The 5,000-nt window shown below is 47.9% G+C and overlaps 1 protein-coding gene across 1 annotated transcript in view; it reads right to left on the bottom strand.

Moving 5' to 3' along the window:
* The window catches only part of ptprub (protein tyrosine phosphatase receptor type Ub), a gene marked incomplete at both ends in the record, with an annotated part of 100,565 nt that overhangs the window by 72,114 nt on the left and 23,451 nt on the right, over positions 1-5,000 (bottom strand).

The raw sequence follows: 5,000 nt of genomic DNA, 5'->3' as shown, positions 1-5,000 counted from the left end.
TTGATCGCTTATGGATTATTTTTGTACGTCGCCAAGGTTGATTGTTCTATTCAATAAATGCTCTAAAACGTACTTTTCATCTCAGTGGATTGTTTGACGCGTCATACAATTACCAGCCCAGACCCTGCTTTCGTCTCTCAGCGACTTTTTACTTTTGGCTCTATCTATCTATCTCGCTACAGGTGTCATATAACCATAACCCATATCCTGTCATATAATTTATATGATATAAAAGTACCTTATTGAATCTCCAGGTAATGTATTTCTGACATCCTTAAGATACTTTATTTTTCTGTTTGGTAGTCTGTCCAATGTGACACTTGCCCTCCTCCACCGGCCCTAGTTTTGGATCTAGCTTGCTGTTCATTATTTTCATGATAAATCGTAGCTAGCTAGCTATAACATCTTCATATACACCATACAGGCTAAATACTGATTAACAGTAGGCTACTTTGGCAAATGCCCATTGAACGGATTTATTTATTATCCTATCTTAAGAAAACTAACACTCTCATCTGGGGATTTACAAGGCAAATCAAATGAAGAACTACACAGGGAGATGACGTATGACTGCTCTGATGAATCAACCCCTATTTCATTAATTTTCTCTATATAACGACATCGATCATTGATCGGCAACGACACTATACAGTATAATAGTTTGCCTAACTGGCCATCGGATTTGGGCTCCTAATATCTAAAAAGCACTACAGTTTTCTTATTTTATCGGATTAAAGTAGCAAAGAACAGAAATTTCCATTGACCGCCAGTCAAACTTCTACACTTCTATCACCCAAAAGGACATGACGGGAGAGCAAAGTACCCAGATGCGTTGCTCTTATGAATTCGGATGGGAGGGATTAGAATCGGTGCTCTATTATTCTACCTAGCCCAGAGTCCCCGGATGAGTGCCTCTAAAACTGAACTCGTATTTTGAGTAAAACTGAACTGTATTTAGAGAACTGAATTGTATTTTGAGAAAAAACGAATTGTATTTAGAGAAACTGAATTTGAAAACTGAAATAAAATAAGGAAAACTGAATTGAATACAATTCAATCTGTCAAATACAATTCAGATCTGTCAAATACAATTCAAGTTGTGCTCATATTCAATTCAATCTGTCAAATACAATTCAATTTCTGATGGCACTAAAATAGCTCCATACAACGGCCCCTAGCCTGAGCAGACATTACTTTTTCCTACAAGTTTCAACAAGTCAAATCTAAGACCTTTTCAGACCTTTTTTAGACCTCTTTGGATAGAATTTTAGACCTATCCATGACACCATATGATTTTGTCATCCTGCCGTAGCTTTGTTCGCCAATAATTTCTCCCAGGTCAGCGAATTGGCATTTTTTTGGTTCCAGCTTGATTCATTTCCAAGTAATTAATAAATTTTTAATTTTGCCATTTAGCAGACGCTTTTAATCCAAAGCGATTTACAATTACGAATTACAGGGACATTCCCCCTGGAGTAACTGAGGGCTAAGTGCTTTACTCAAGGCACTCAATAGTTCCAAGATGGCGGCGCGCTTGGTCGCGAGGCTTGGGGGAGCTCCCAAATCGGTGCTTTTAAGTGTTTCTAAGTACATTTGTATGTACATTTTTATTTTAGTACTCATAGGGAACGGTTGTGTAAATAGTACCTACAGCAGACTAGACTTACTAGAAGTTGGTGCGAAAAACGAGGGGACTGTAACGGCGGAATTCTTGAAACAACACAGGATACCATTCGACCTCGCGCGGTCGCCGGGTGAAAAATATTACGCGATCCCCGCCCTCAGGCGCAAGCGGCGGAGGCGAGACCGTAAACAACGCCGAGGAGGAAGGGGAGGCCTGCTAGCCAGGCTGAGACGTCGCCCGGATAAGCCAGCTTTGCCGAGTATATTCCTATCCAACGTCAGGTCCCTGACTAATAAGATGGACGAATTGAGACTACAGGTTGCCAAAAATAACATCGTGGGAGATAGCTGTGTGATTATTCTAACGGAGACCTGGCTAAATGACACTATCCTGGACTCCGCGATTAGCCTGGAAGGCCGCACTCTACACCGTGCGGACGGGACTTTGCTTAGCGGAAAGACCCGCAGAGGTGGGATCATTATATCTACGAAGGATAGCTGGTGCTTAAACACGAAAACTGTAAGTAGCCACTGTTCCCCAAACCTGGAATACTTGACTGTTAAATGCCGACCCACTTACCTCCCGAGGGAATTCAATGCAGTGTATATTACAAGCGTTTACATTGCACCGAATGCAGATGGTAGCTTAGCATTGGCGCGGCTATATGACGTCATCAGTGGTCAACAAAGCGCAGACCCACAGGTAGTTCACATTATAGCCGGAGACTTTAATCATGTCGACCTGAAGGCAGTACTACCCAAGTTCTATCAGCATGTTAAATGTGCAACAAGAGGAGAAAAAACACTGGATAAGGTATACACCAACATCAAACGTGCTTACAAGGCTAGACCGCTAGCTCATCTAGGCATGTCTGACCATGTGTCAATCCTCCTGATCCCAGCCTACACTACCATGAGGAAAAGTGCTCCCATCACCACTAAGACTGTCAGAACCTGGCCAGAAGGGTCCGCTCCACTGCAGATCTGCCTAAATGACACCTCATGGCAGGAATATGAGCATGAGGACCTGGAACAGTTCACGTCGTCGGTTCTGAACCACATAGTGAACTGCACCAACTCAGTCACCGTGGACAAACGGGTCCGGGTCTACCCCAACACGAAGCCATGGATGACTGGGAAGGTCCAAAAACTGATCAATGAGAGGGACAACGCCTTCTTCGCAGGAAAGGGCACACTGCTGTACAGCACCCCCAGGGCTAACCTAAAGCACGGCATCAAAGAGGCCAAGGCAGACCACAGAGAGAAGATTGAGGAATGCTTCCTGAGCAACGACTCCAGGCGGATGTGGCAGGGGGTTCAGCACATGACAAACTTCAGAGCCAACAGGCTCACAGCCGCAGAGGACGACCCCCTGCTGGCGGAAAAGCTGAACTCCTTCTACGCCCGGTTCGACGAGGGGCGAACGGAGGTAACCACGACACAAACACCACTCTCTCCAGCTCTCAGCAGCCTCACCCTCACAGAGCATGAAGTGAGACGCGTGCTGAAGGCGGTGGACCCCAGGAAAGCCTCGGGGCCGGATGGCGTCCTGGGACGGGTGCTGAGGGACTGCGCCGACCAACTGGCCGGGGTTTTCACCAACATCTTCAACCAGTCCCTGTCCCAGGCCACCATCCCACCCTGCCTGAAAACCTCAACTATCATCCCAGTCCCGAAGAAAAGCACGGTGAGTTGCCTAAACGACTACCGCCCGGTGGCACTCACACCAATCATCATGAAGTGCTTCGAGAAACTAGTCCGGGCCCACATACTCACACGCCTCCCGCCCAACCTGGATCCATACCAGTTCGCCTACAGAGCCCACAGGTCCACAGAGGACGCCATCGCGACGACTCTCCACGCCACTCTATCCCACCTGGAGAGGGGAAACAGCTACGCGAGACTGCTCTGTGGACTTCAGCTCTGCCTTCAACACCATCCTTCCAGACAGGCTAGTGACCAAACTACTAGACCTGGGACTATCACACTCTATATGTGCATGGATCAAGGACTTCCTGACCGACCGCCCCCAGAGGGTGCGGGTGGGCTCCCACACCTCCACAGCCCTCAGACTCAGCACTGGGTCCCCCCAGGGCTGCGTGCTAAGCCCCATCCTCTACAACCTCTACACCTACGACTTCACCCCCGTCCACCCCAGCAACTCCATCGTAAAGTTTGCAGACGACACCACCGTGGTGGGCTGCATCTCGGGGGGGGACGAGGCGGCGTACAGGGATGAGGTAGAGCAACTGAGCAAGCTGTGCAAGGTTAACAACCTGCTGCTGAACAAGTCAAAGACCCAGGAAATCATCGTGGACTTCAGGAGGAAAAAGTCAGAGATCCAGCCCCTGCTCATCGACGGAGAGAGCGTGGAGAGAGTCTCAACCCTCCGATTCCTGGGGGTGCACATACAGGATGACCTGTCCTGGAAGAACAACACAACAGCCACCATCAAGAAGGCACAACAGCGGCTCTACATCCTGAGAGTCCTCAGGAAGGAACACATCAAGCAGGAGATAATGGTGGCCTTCTACCGCGGCGCAGTGGAGAGCATCCTCACCTACTGCATCTGCAACTGGTTCTCCAGCTGCACAACCGCGGAGAGAAATGCGCTACAGAGAGTCGTGAGAACAGCCCAGAAGATCACCGGCGCCCCCCTCCCCTCTCTGGAAGAGCTGTACAACACACGCTGTCTCAGGAAGGCCTCCAAGATCTCCAGAGACCCAACCCACCCTGGGTACGAACACTTTACCCGGCTGCCCTCGAAAAGGCGGTACAGGACCATGGCCGCAAGGACAAACAGACTGAAGAACAGCTTCTACCCCAGGGCCATCCAGGCCCTGAACACAGCAAAGACCTAGGTTCTGGGCCCTGGACAGTCTGGACGGTTTGATGGCAGCTGCTGGACTGAAAAAAATCAGGTGTAGTGCTGAGGCACAAATATGTACATTTCTAGCCTGCAAACTGCGACACTTCAAATGAATGTGCAATAACACTATGTGCAATATGACAACCCTAGTCGTCTATCTGTACAGTATAGTATAGTGGATAGTGTACATAGCCTTTATTTATGTAAACCAGCTCCTTCCCTTCTTGTGTTTTTTGTTGTTGTTTTTTTTCTTTCCTAGCACCGGGGGAGCCACCCCTCCTAAATTTCGTTGTTTGGTACCTGTACTATAGCAATGACAATAAAGACCATTCATTCATTCATTCATTCATTCATTCAAGGGCACACTAGTAGTGGTGTGGTTTCAGGCGGGATTTGAACTCACAACCTTCCGATCACAAGTCCAACTCACTATCCACTAGACCACCACTAAATAGATGTGGTCGGACTGATTTCCTTGCAGGACAAGCTAATCAAATGTTTTAATGAT

The sequence above is a fragment of the Nansenia antarctica genome (assembly GCF_963989245.1).
Source record: "Nansenia antarctica genome assembly, chromosome: 10".
Taxonomy (NCBI): domain Eukaryota; kingdom Metazoa; phylum Chordata; class Actinopteri; order Argentiniformes; family Microstomatidae; genus Nansenia; species Nansenia antarctica.
This window is presented reverse-complemented; position numbering and strand designations above follow the sequence as displayed.